The following is a 14267-nucleotide window of genomic DNA, read 5'->3' on the forward strand; positions in this document are numbered from 1 at the left end:
ATTATGTCATGTTTACACAGCTGTAACTATGACAATGAGCCACAATGTTTATCACAAAAACAATTTGTTTCCATAGTGTTCTCACATCACACGAAGTGTTCTCACATCACACGAAAATGTATTTGTGATAGTTTAGAAAAACATAGATGGATGATGTCATTCCACCACTACGAGCATCTTAGCAGAAAATGCTATTTACGTCACTTACTTTGGAGGGGTAGTTGCTATGAGCTTCACACTTAATAATATAAAACCAGACGTCTTCTGCCCTTTTGAGAGGGGTGCCCTTAAACTTGTGGGTCCACGTCCATCATCAAAAGATAAATACATCTATGAAGTGTGAGCAGTCTCACTTAAGTAATTTTCCTTAAATTATTTTGGTTTATTAACTTTAAAAGGGAAATTACAGTGCTGGAGAAAAGCCTGAGAGAATCTGCTTGGAGGAAATAAGGTTTTGATTCCTTTAACCATTTATCATCCTCTCAGCTATGTCCCACAACCACATCTGGAGGTCCTGACCTTTCAACTGAGAACCATCATCTTAAACAATCGGATTTTCTTATGACGATTCAATACATGAGAGTCTATAAAAACTAGTTTCTAGTAGCCAACCACCACGTGTCCTATTACTTAAAAGATTCAGAATTTGGCTATTACTGTAGCAATGCAATATATTTTACATTTTTCATTTCACGCCTCAATGATGGAGACCTCTGTATTGTAAAATAATGAGGTGACTCACTGTTACACTGTATGATCCCTACATGCTTTTAAATCATGCGAGATGAAAACAATCTTGCGAGGTGTCATGATTGATGGAGCACAAATCAGATCTCATCACATTAACTAACAGCCCCTCATCCATAACCTTGGCCTCTTTTGTCTTCCCTCTGCCACCGTCAGCTCAGCCCTGATTCACCCCCCTGTCACAAGCAGCATCATAATCAATGCTCCCACACGCCGTTCTGTCCGTCCATACGAGAGCTGCAGCTCAACGGGTCAGAGCTGCTCACCGTGGGTCCATCTATCACAGACCAGCGCGCGACAGGGTCCTCTGACAAACTAAGACTGAAGCCGCAGGTCTCGGGTCCTGTGTGCTCTGACAGACCGGGAGGTGAGGTCAAAGGGCAGCACAATGTGACCACGCTCTGGTGTTAATTGGCATGACGGGGTGTAGGTGGCTCGTGGGAGGGTTGGAGATGGATTGAGAGAAGGGAGGCGATGTTCGCGGGGTAAAGATAAATGGACGAGAGAGAGAGTGCTGGGTCAATGTGTGGATGGAATATGGATGACAAGACAATTGAAATGAGAATTTTGACAGACCTTGGAAGAACTTGAAGGTGGGAGAGAGGTTTTGATGGAAATATTGTGCTTTCACACAAGCAAGAACCAGTACAGTTCCTGTTCAGGCTCTAGTTCCTTTTGTGACCTTGGTTCACACCAATTAAACAGAACCAAGGTTCCACCACCCAGAGCCAGAGCCAAGCCAGTGTGAAAGACTGAAAGGTTTTTGTTCTGTAGCCAGAGAAGACGAACCTTACACACACCCTTAAAACTCAGTTTCAGCTACACATGCTTTCTTAAGATCTTGGCACATCCTGTAAACTGCCTTTAAGACCATTGCAACTCTATCTATAAAAGCTATCACTGGCAGATCAGATGTAAGTGATGGAGTGTAAAATGATATCGGTTACACAGAACTTACTGGCAGCACTACGCATTATCCTAAGAGTCACTAATAAAACATAAGTCCTGGTAGCAGTGGCTGTAAAACTCCAATGGAAACCATTCACTTTGGCTGGTTAATTAGCATTAAGGGGGTTTTACAGAGCGGCAATAACACTTAGGTACAAGGCAACGTATTAGTCTTCATGGGTTATGTGCGATGTAATCATGCCAGATAGAGTGTGGTCAGTTAATGGCCTTAACCTTGACTGATAACACTAAAGAAGAAACACAATGTGAGCACTTTTTCACATACAACTAATCCAGCATTGAAATTCTGTTTTTCAAGCACTGAATTACTGAGTTCAAAACTGTTGGAAGTACTGAATTCAAAAATAGTTGTTTATAATAATTTTTTACAAGTGAAGGACTATAGTTTGAAATTTAAATGGTCTGTCATTTATAAATTAGCTTTTACTTCATCTGCCCACACTACCATTACATTTGGGTATTCATTTGTTAAAATTAACCTTTGTTTTGTCAGAAATGTTTGATACATTTCTATACAAAATATGCCAAGGCTGTGAAAAAGCAATATATCTGTGTCCTGTTTGTAAAGGCCAGGTGTGTTTGAATGAACTACTTATTACTCCTTATCCCCCAATTATGACTCAGGGCAAAAGTTGTTATAAATGCTCAACCGCCTCTTTTGAAGGAAGCAGGAAAGTATCAATCATGTGGAGGATAACAGTTTATAGTTATGAAGAGTTTTGCAACTTGAGTTGTTGTACAACTGGCCACCAAGACGATGTATATTACCTGCATTGTCCCATGATACTGTTTTCCAAATAATACTTCATACATCTAGAGTTCATTTAAGGATGATGTTCAAATGCTTTTGGCGCAAGGGTTCCACAAAATAAAATGTGACAAAATGGCCAGCATGTTTAAACATAGCAAGCTCTTGTCCATGAAGGTTCTCAGTCATCCAGGTTTTTGTATCTGCAGCAGATACATCACTCCTGTGAAAGCATGATTTTCTTGAGAATTTAGGTGCAGGCAATGGACGCAATAAAGACAGTGTCTCATTAACATTGAGCTCTGATTTGGAATGTGGTATAAGCAGTGACACTTCTTCTTCTTTAGCAAGACAGACACATATCCAGACAAGTTCTAACAACACACTTGGATACATTTGGAAACATTGCCACAGGCTGCAGACCAAATTACACTCCCTGGGGATCTCTTAGCACAGTGAGCAATGATCAATGACCTGCTGGGTCAAAGGGCTGACCAGCTCAGGACACAGACCAAGGGGCTGAGATGATGGCCAAAGGCCATGAGGTGTAGGTAGAGAGAGTGGGTGTCTTGTGGTTGTGTCTTAACTGGCTGGTCAAGGAGACATTGAAAAGACGTGTCAGTGTAGAGTCTGCAGCTCACGGAGTGGGGAACAGGGGTCAAGAGGGGGCTCGATCTTAACCAGCTGGCCTTAATGATGCTGACACAGGGTACGTCAACCCACACACACATTTACATCTCTTTTGCAGTGCTCACCAATTTGTTAAACATTTCACAGACACTAATTCATTTTCAGGCAAGGAGAATTATTGAGGCCGAGTGTTAGCAAATAATATCCGAGAATACGATAGGGGCAATAATACGATATAGTGAGATATGTTGGGATACTATTTCATGTCGAAAAATATCCACTGTGAAAAGGTCTAAGTATACATATATATATATATATATATATATATATATATATATATAGTCAAATGGCCGAAAGTCTACTGCCAACTAGCAGTAGTAGACTTGAACACCGATAGACAGTATCAATACAGCACTTCAAAGAATCCCTACACTATCAAGTGAAGCATCAATATTTTCTTACACCCCAAGTTTACAAATAGGTAGTGAGGTTTCCAAAATTCACAAGCTTATCTAAGAAAACTATGAATGTGTTGCCTTAGGAATAACATGGGGAAAGCTCATCCAAAAAAAAAAAAAAACCTCCCGGGAAAAGAAATGGGACAAGTGAGCCCGCAAAGGTTAAAATGCTGGCAAAAACATGAAAAATCACTTTCCTAACTACTCTCCAAGCATTTCAAGCCCCTAAGCTTTTGTTGAAGACACCACATCCACCACTCCACTGCCAGCACCTTCACTGAGGGACAGCAACAACATCTGCTGGCCCAGGGATTGATTAATTGGCTGATCAGGCACCCGCGGTGTAAACTGATTGATTGATCATCTTGCGGTTGGAGCTGCCTTTATCGCAAGCCCTGGGGAGAAAACCTCTGGAGGTCCCCAGTCATCTGTCATGTCCAACACACAGAGGGAAGAAGAAAGAGAGATGAAGAGCTGTGGGTTCATTACCGAGACATGGGGGGCATGTATGGAGGAAGTCTCAGCCAAGACGGAGACAGGGGGCATGCCAGGAGAACAATAGGAACATAAGGACAAAGAAACTGTGGATGCAAAGGAGGGAGAAGATGCTCTGATGCACATAGAGAAAGCGAGAAATACTGAAGACCATGAAGTCAGGAAGAGGAGTGTAGCCAAGCCACAGGCAGCAGTAACGTGAAGACAATCTTGTAAATACACATGTACTGATAAGAAAGAAGATCAAGAGGAATAAACCAGTGAGAGACTAACACTCAAATTATGCACAACATTGAAACATATGTCTTTTGGTGATTTGATGAGAGATTCTTATCAATTTTGCTGTGCGGATTTGCATTTGGGGCTTTGATTTAGTTGTTTATTTATACTCAATTCCTGACTACATTCCTATTCAAAAGACAGAAATTATCATACAGGGAAAAATAAGGTGGCAGATCCAAACGGCTGTGGAGGATTCTGGTATGAATTCAGTCAGACAAAAAAGGAAAATGTCCTTTACTTGACGGCAAAGGACACGGTGAATGACACGGAGAAGAGAGAGGCATATTGGCTTTGGACAACAGATGTCCCGGGGGGGAAACAAAATGAGAGGTGGTGAATCAGGAACAACTTATAGCAGAGAGAAACGTAGACGAGAGGACAATGAGAGAGGACATGCAGCGAGCAAAAGGGACAAGGTTGGAATATGTTGCTGACATTGAACTTGGACATCTCGAGCTGTATGTGCCTGACCGGCTTGTACCCAGGCACCAACAACAGCATGTGAATTGCTCCCTGAATCAGTTTTTAGAGTGGCCACGTGCATGTGTAAGCGACTGAATCTTTGTGGGAATTTGAAAGCACACGGTACGTTTCTCAGATCATGTGTGCTCATGCTGGGTATCAATACATATTCATTCCACGAGCAGCAGGTGGTCTTCCAAAGACCCGCTGAAGCTGGAAGGGGGCCAGTGTCCATCTCCAGCGTCTGTCTGTCAAGTCCATGTCAGCAGACTCAGGGTCACCTCTAAAGGCCCTGTTGGGCATTAGCATGCATTTTTTGTGATCCAGGTTGTATTTCTTGTCTGACTTGTGCGCTTTCTTTTTAAATCCATGTTGAACCACATTTCTCGAAAAATGCCTGCTAACAAATAGTGCAAGGCTGTTGCAATTCCTCTCAGGTTATTTGATTTTTGTTTAAACTTACTCTTAATAGAGTTTTAAGTTCTGTTATTGACTTTGCAGTTTCTAACGTTGTTTGAAAAATGGCTTTTTCTAAATCATTATTTCGAGCCTCTCCTTCGCTGAACATACGTTTCTCTCTCCTCTCTCGCTCCCATCCAGTTTTTCTGCCGTTCACAGCCTTCTGAACTTTGTTCCCTCTATAATGTTTAAGTTTTCCAATTGCTCCATCAAATTCTCTCTCCCTCTCAGCTGAGGCGACTGTTCCCTTCCACAGAACCTCATTAATACCAATCTCCTGTCAGACGCAACAGGGAAAACACACAGTAAGACAAAGAAATGGCAAAGGGACGAGTGCAGAGAAAGAAAATACCTGTCATATTGCACACCCGACATATTACCGATACTGACCCACACACACACATACACACATTCAATACTGCAACAAAATTGACTCAAGACTGCACTTACAGTACAGAATGTAGTGTCAGCTACTATACCTAAAAGATTGCATTAAATAGAAATACATTCTCAGTTAAACTACAGGCTGCAAAGACCAATAACAACACCGTTTTAAAGTTTTACCAGTGAATTTTAAAAGTGATTTTTCTTTTAAATTAAAGAACTTTGGTAAACCCAATATTCAATGGGTCGAATTCATAGACATACAGCCACAACATCTAACCTCGATGCCAGTAACAGGGTATCAACATCAATATACAGCAATAACAGAAAAGTATTAAACACTAGGGCTACAACAAATGATCATTTTCATAATCAGTTCATTTGTTGATTATTAATTTGTTGTTTGGTACCTAAAATGTCAGAAAATGTTAAAAAATGTTGACTTTTTTTCCCCACAAATCTCAAAATGATGATATTCTCAAATGTCTTGTTTTGTCCAGAAAGTGCATTTTAAATGATTTCTCTGTTAAATGAAGGATGGGAACCAGAAATTATTCACATTTAAGAAGCTGAAAATCAGATTTGTTTTAATTATTAAGACTTAAACCAATTCCAAAATCTGTTTAAACCTCTCAAAAAAGTTGCAAACATACTCAGACAACCAGTGTTCAAAATGATGGACATGTGCACGTTTTAACTTTTTAGTCAAAGTTTGAATTTTTCATTGCTTGGCTGGAAGTGGGGGTGGGGGATCAATTTCAGGTATGTAACGTACTGGATAATTACTTGTTTACACAAGTCAAATTGATGCCTTGCTCAGTCAAAGGTGAAAAAAATTAAACACATCAGCACAATATGAAAATTCAAGTCAAGCTATCGAAAATGTAAACAACAAATGAGGACGGATACATACAGTACATACATACATACACAGACCAGGGAAGCTCAGGCAGTGAATTGACTGTACAAACTCTCTCTTGTCAGAAAGACACTTCCATGACACTAGTATCCATCCATCAATCCAAGTGCTAGCGTATCCCGGCCTGAAGCACTGGGAGCTCACGGTGCCAATTAGCTTTCAGGGTGAGGGCCCGGCACAGAGTGGCAACCACAGGCCCTGCCAATTACAGCCCACCTTCCCGTCTAACTCCAACGCTGCCCCAGTGTGTGGGCACCACAACCTGGCCACGGTGAGGTATGGCCACCAATATGTAAAGGAAAATTTAATCAACATCTTCCAGGACAAAAGGAGAATTACAATAAGACAGAGGACAGGAAGAAAGATAGAGGGAAAAAAATACATACAGCTTTGAACAGTGCACTGTCAGTGGGAAAGATTTGAAAAGGCAGTGGAGCAGACGGAGTATCGGCTCATTTAAGTTGACCTCTTACAGGACACAAACATCGAATCAAACTATGGAGCAAAGCAGACAATCACACAGATACAAAACATGCCTCTATATCTAAAAGTTTTTCACATGTCAAAAAGGAACTTTCAGAAAATGTTAAGCATGGACAAGCAAGATAAACAGCTGATTTTTGTGTTTTTACTTTAGGCTACATCAATTCTATTCAGTTTAAAAACACAACTACCGCTCTGGGCACACTTGTCATTCATGTAACCCCAGCATTTTCATTTGATAACTCTGGAGCTGCACTTCAGTCAGGATATTTCAGATGTTTAGAAATGGCGATGCAGTAACCTACTTTCACTTCACGTCATCGTCAGTCTAATAAAACAAATCTATGTTCTTGTTGTTTCTCGTTAGTAAAAAAAACAAGCAAACAACTGAAGAGGAATGAGTCAATGTTCTGAGGCTTTTAGTAAGGACGCAGCTGAACTTCTGACATTGAGCGACAATGCTCATCTGGACTCCAATCGTTTTATTTTGGAAATGCCATTTCCTACGTGTTTAACACCTTGTTAGGGAAATAATATGGCCACAGTGGCTGATATAATTAAAATCTCAAAGTCATTACTTTTTTTTTTAAACAGCGTAATACCTGAGTAAAGAGTTTTCAAGTGGCTGGAAGCAATTAAATATCTGACAGGAAACAGGCCAAGACGCGGCTGACTGCCAATGGGATGCCAGTGTGTGCCCTACAAATTGTCCAACATTGAAAAATTGTGCTCTTAAAAACAAACTAGAGGAACTATTTAATTCCGCTTCAGACAAGCTGCCAAGTATTACGCCTCATCTTGGGGTCTAAATCCACCCTGTGATTTTTGCCACATCACCCTAACCCCGGTGTTAATCCAACCGCAGGGCGAAAGCACAAGAAAAATCACTTTTAAATCCATATTAATCAAACACACAGACAGCTCTCCTGAATCCAGTTACATCAAGCCCTGCAGGGGTTACTCTTACAACAGCTCAGGGAACTGTAGGCAGAGATAGGATGCAATTTGTCCTTGGCTTGCTGAGCAAATCCAAAATATATGTAAATCAGAATGTACCACAAACTCCCTTTATCTCATTCAAGAAAGTAAAAGAAATGAGGACCTTTTCTTCCCCCCAATCTTCCTTATATTCTGTGATGCAAAGAGAAATGTAATAATTTATAAAAGGGGAAAAAAAAATCTTTTCTTTTTTTAAATAAATACCACCAACAGGCACCAATTCAAAACCCAGCAAGTCTCCTTTAATACCTTGGAAATTAAATTGTCAGCCCATTATCAGCCAGGTCCAGTCATCTGTATCTAAAATGCAACCATGCACAACTGAAGTATACAAGATTCCACCCACCCACCCACCCCAAAAAAAGACTAAATATATGCTGGAGACTGCAGTTTTTTGAGGGGCAGCAGGGAGGTAGGAGATGAGTGCCATGGTGAGCAGAGGCGTTTAGGGCTTGTTGCATTAAAAATGTTAAGCTTTAGCCAAAGCCATTTTCAAGCCAGTTAACAGAGGGAGTAGGAAGTGATTTTCTTTGGGAGCTGTGACAGGATGGACATGGTGTTTTTGTCTGTATGTGTGTGTGTGTATATAGGGAGCAAACAAACATCCTCGTATGCTGCATTATACTTATGCAATGAAAGCAGAGAGGCATGGTACAGCACATTAGTGGCTGGTATTTGCGTGGCTGTGTGTGTGTGTGTGAGCGTGTTTAATTGTAAGAGAAAGCGATAAAGATGGAGACAGAACAAGCAACAAAATGACTGTTTTCCCCTCTGCTTTTGTGACGGTGAACATAAGTGAGACACTGACAACTACATGGACTAACAAAGCGCTGTACACAAGTACTGGAATATTTCATATAATTCTTCATTTGTGAGGTTAAATTGTTAACTCCGTTTAATGGTCATTGTGTCTGTAAATTTGTAGTGCAAGCGGAAAGTATTAGGTTATATGTGTGTTTTTATTACCTTTTCCACACTATCTGTATAAACATCACATCATATTAATCCAATAGAAACCATTTCTGTATAACTCAGTTTTCTGCTCCTCAAAGCAGATTAAATGCAATTCTCTTTTTAAAGCAAAACCTTTTAAGACCAACTAGGGACCATCACTGGTCCCAACATCCTTATCTGTGGAGATTGTTGCAAATGTTCCATTACCCACAATGTTTAAGATATAATATTCAACTCTAACTTTGAGTAGTGTACTTTAATTAGCCAAAACATTTTTTTTTAAATCCAGAGCATTCCATTTTTAGAAGAGAACAGATCCTTTCACTCATGATGTTATCTGCTGCTACTTTTCTGTAAATTGGCTTTAAAGTTTAGTATAAATACCACACTTTTGAAGGCTCTAAATGCTTCCTCCTCTGTGTAAAGCGAGGATCCACTGGTCCTGCAAATATTTCATGATAATAGCCTTGATGAAAAAACTTAGTAGAAATAGGGAACAAAACACTTCAGTGCTTCAACTCTGAAACTGGTGCAGGGTGCGTTGTGTTGTGACACATGCAACAGAAAAAAGCCATTGATGTCCCGTTCGGTGGAGCTGTAATTCCGCAGCTGTAGTGAGGTATCTCATCACTCTCTCACAGCAGTGAGTGGAGAGAGAGTGAGGTAGGGAGAGGGAGCCAGTTGGTCTGTGTCACAATTTTTATCAACCTAATTGTTGTTTGACATACTAAATTTAAAAAGAAGCTGAAATGAAAGCAACTTTGGGAAAAAGAGGATCGGTCACTTAATACGTAATTGAGCCAAAGCTCATGATCCCACAGCGCTCCTCCTTGTCCTCAAACTAGATCTTTGTTATTGTTTTGCAGCAAAAATTGCATACTGTACATTGAAGATCTCATGTTTAAAAAGTAAGTGTAAGATCCGAGTGTTTTAGACCAGTTTGACAACAGTGGACAAAACCATTGCCGCCAGGTAGAACCCACCCAGACCACTGTTTGGAGCAAGGGAAAGATTGATGACTCTGTGTTTGATTGAAAAGTCTGCCTCAGGGTTAGAGCCTGTGTCTAGGTGAGACGCTGTGGCCAGTGATTGATTGGCCACTGGACCAGTTTGGCTCCGCAGGGAGCAGTGTTGCTGAAAATCAAAAGAGAGGATGGCGGAAGTCTATGATTTCATTAAAACACAGATGTGGGTCCTGACAGATGGATGCAGAGTGTGAATAACAGAGTTGCATGACTCGTTCATGCGATGTGCTCGTATATCTTTGTCAAAACTCCTCATTTGTTAGCGCATATGGACAAGATTATATTTGTACAGCTCAAAAAGAGACGGCATTTATCTTTGTCTTCCTAATTGATGCCATTGTGAATCTATTGCACTAATTGATCTGCTATCTAATTAAGGGTTTATTTGAGTGTAATAACTCAAAAGCGTCCACTAAATTAAGCCACTTTGACCACATAAAGCCACCGGCAGTGAGTCCTGACTGCTCAATAAAACATACTCGTCAAGAATCTTGACATTAAAAGATGCACAGTTTTATCACACAAGCGATAAATAAACCTGAATTTGACAAGCTTTTTATTTATGGCTGCTGTAATTCAGGAAATTATCCTCTCAGAACAAGCAGACCTAATCAGCATAAAGGAGGGGGGAAATGAAAGCTGAAGAACACAACTCTCTGTTAATTTAACTTTAAATATTGCAATTTCTAAAAAGAAAGGAACACAAAAAGGCAAAACGACCACCCATTGTGCACAGGTGTGTTTCACTTTCCTTTCCTGCGGTTCCCCCTGAGTGGCAGAACATGTGTGAACACTGACATTGAACACGTTACCCTCAGACAACAGAACCCCAGGATCACAACAACAATAACGACGACGACGACAATGACAACACAAAGCTGTGCCTGTCTACACTGCAGTGAAGTTTCAATTACTGGTACACTTGCTGGCTGGCCACTGCCCTTCAGCCTGACATAAGGGGGAGTGACTGCTGTTGGAAAAGCCTGAATGGCAAGCAGTCCCACTATAACCATGGAAGGAGGACCATAGACCATGTATAAAAATTGGAGTCTTCCAGGTTCCTCCTGACACCAAAGAGGAAGTTGAAATACAGCCAGCAGGGGGCATCTCTACTGGCTGCCAAAAAGAATTTGGTTGGAAAGGAAGTCGGATTTGTTTTCAGATTGTTTCTTATGAATTTAACCATCTCAATTGCCACTTTTGGGTCTTCTTCGATAGAAAATGCTGTCAATAATGTTCCCATTTTAAGGAAAGTAGATGATAAAGTATGGCACATGTGAGTGGACACCTGTGATTGACAGCTGGTATCATCCAATAGAGGTCTGTCGCAGGGCAAAACATGATTCCTGCATGGATGTTCGGGTTTGTCAATTGACGTGGTGATTTTAAGTTGTTTTAGTAAAACATGGGGCGGATTCAAATGCTGCTTTACTGAAGATACGGTGTAAACAGTTGATAATCAAATATAAAATAGCTTACTGGGTTCAGGTCAAGCTCGGACGTGTGCCGGATTCAGTCAATATTCTCTCGGGCTCGGTCAGGTTTGAACGGTACAATTCAGCCAGGAGTCGCTCTCTAGTACGAACCATCAATACAGCTCTGGCTTCACTTAGCACAGTGCAATTATAAATAATAAGATGCATATAACTGTTAAAACTAAGAATAGATGTGAAAAACACTTGGCGTGAACGTACTACTGGCTTAATTTAGAGGTTGGCAAGCAGCCGGTAAAGAGTAGATACAATAGTCAGACTAATAGAAGGCAAATGAAGATGAGCACAAAGAACATAAACACGTGTAACTTGGGCTTGACAGGAGAGAAAATGATTTAATTCCTCTTTATTTTCTTAGTTGTATATAATTTAATTTATGACAAATTACCATTAATAGTAATTGCAACTAACATAATTAAAAGGTGAGTTCATTTGAGCTTTCTATTAAGTTAGTTTTATTTGGACTGAACCGAGACATAATAAGAGCCATGGCGTCTAAATCAATGAAATCTTAACGATACCGAACTCTGGTCTAACCCCGTGACTTGGGGCTATTCTGCAGAATGGGTGTCACTGTAATTGGCGTCGCTGTGGTTGTGAAGGTTATGGTCATTATAGGGGAGCGTGGGGAGGCATAACTGCTCACAGCATCACTTTCATTGTGTGTGAAGTAGAGGAGGGAATGTATGGGAGAGGGGGGGGGCTGCTGCTCACCGTGACCTGTATCTTAATGAGGGGGACAAATCAATATTGCGACAGGCAAATAACACAAGAACTACAGCAGCCATAGACTAATGTTTTTTCAGTGGAAACAAACGTGCGCTCGGGTCATGTTAAATTTAAAAAAAAACAAACAAAAAACAATAGGATGAGATGAATTCAATGAAGCAATAATGTCATGTAAATGGAACTGTTATCATTTGCTATAAATCAACATATTGGTTCAGGTTTCACCCCAATAATTATGCATTTTTAATGATAACATTTGAAAAGAGAGTAATTTAAGGCCGAGATAAAAGTCCCAGATTCAACCGTGTAGTAACATTGTAAAAGGTAAAGACGCCCTCTTTTCTGCTTGTTTATTCCGTCTATATTAAACCCGAAGAAAAAGAAAAAGAAGCAGATTGATAGTGCACAGATGTGACTGTTTACCCGTAGTCGCTGCTCTCCTGACTCCTTCACTTTTTCACAAAACATAATAAAACAATGTAATTTCACACTAAAACTGCCAGTGGCTGAAATAAAACCAGTGTTATAAACACTTGTACTTGTTTCAGTCATTTCAAAAAGGCAGCTTTTCGGGGGGGGCAAAATGCTACGCTAAAGATTGAGTTGAGATTTAATCAACAAGCTAAATATCGTGTACGAGTCAGAGCAACGACAATGAGACTAAGTCTAATAATCTGAGACAAAGTCACAGCGTAATGACCTGATACTTAGCTCAAGGGCATAACAGTGCAGCATATAGGATAATGCGCGAGGTGTTAACAGGTTGACGAGGAAAAAGGTCTGAACAAATCACCTCTGAAAGCTTTATCAGCCACCAGATTATGTGCTTAGTACAGCAAACCACAATCTCTCCCCGGAGCTCACTCACGATCAACTTATTGACTTAGCCGAGCAATCAGAACCAATTTCACCTTCCAATTACTGCTCCTTACAGGCTTTAAGACAATGTAAATTTAATTTATTGGCTAAGAAAAGGGGGTTTTGTATTTGAAGAGAGGGGTTAATAAATGTACATCATGTGAAAACATGTGAATACTCGTACGTACATAGCTGAAGTTGAATATCTCAGAAGTTGGTCTTTTTTTTCTTTCTTTCAGGAAATGAAGTAAAGTCTGCGGGTAGCGAACAATCCTGGAGTTTGACAAACACAGAGTGAAATGACAATGGGTGGGAGATGCCCTGGGAGAGAAGCTGTTTTGGTTTTTTTTGGTTTTTTTTAAAAAAGACGCCAAAAAAAACCCTCTATTTCCAGTTGAAAAGAACAGCGGCTGTCGTAGAGCGTCTGACTTGACAATTACAAGAGTGGTAAAAGCGGCACTGTGCCTCCACTGATAACCTGTCGGATTCCATTAAAACTCCAGTACTCCAAAAGAATGCTCAAACGGAGGAAATTATCATACGTGCACACCCACCCACGCACACGCGCGCGCGCACTTCTTAAACAGCAGCACAACCCTCTGACAGTGACTCCTTTGCTGCAATATGCATTCTTTAAGAAAGTGAAGACAAACTGGATGGAGACGAGACACAAAAGACTGAATTAAATAGTATAAGTAACAGACAAAAAGGCTGCATGACTCATACAAAATGCAGAGCCACCGCAGAGCTTGTTAACTGTAGTTTCAAAGTCTGCTAATGTCCTGAGGTCAGCCCGTGGGCTACAAGCACAAGCTTCAGAGTAGAGGAGGAAAAATTATCTTAAGTAGGGAGAATTTGTACTTCAGGAAGATGCAGGCAATGACATGCATGAGGAGTCTCTTCTGTGAGTTTAGTTCAGTTAAGACCCACCGCCGCCACTGCCAGTTTACATTTGTGCCCTTTCTCCCCTCATTCGTCCTGTTGCTTCCCTTAAGAAAAACAAAATTAAATAACGGAAAAACCTGTGACTGACACATTTTTCTTCATAGACGCTGAAGGGGAAAACACATCACATCATGTGTCTTCCTACCTCAGTGCGTTTTTTTTTCTTTTTCCTTTTGATTTGATTGCCGTTCCAAATGAGGGATCACTCATATACTTGTCCTGCGGTGT

General features: G+C 40.6%; 1 protein-coding gene across 2 annotated transcripts in view; it reads right to left on the minus strand.

Moving 5' to 3' along the window:
• The window catches only part of chchd3a (coiled-coil-helix-coiled-coil-helix domain containing 3a), a 65538-nt gene that overhangs the window by 30342 nt on the left and 20929 nt on the right, over positions 1–14267 (minus strand). The window lies entirely within an intron of this gene.

This window comes from Solea solea, chromosome 3 (genome assembly GCF_958295425.1).
Source record: "Solea solea chromosome 3, fSolSol10.1, whole genome shotgun sequence".
Classification (NCBI taxonomy): Eukaryota; Metazoa; Chordata; class Actinopteri; order Pleuronectiformes; family Soleidae; genus Solea; species Solea solea.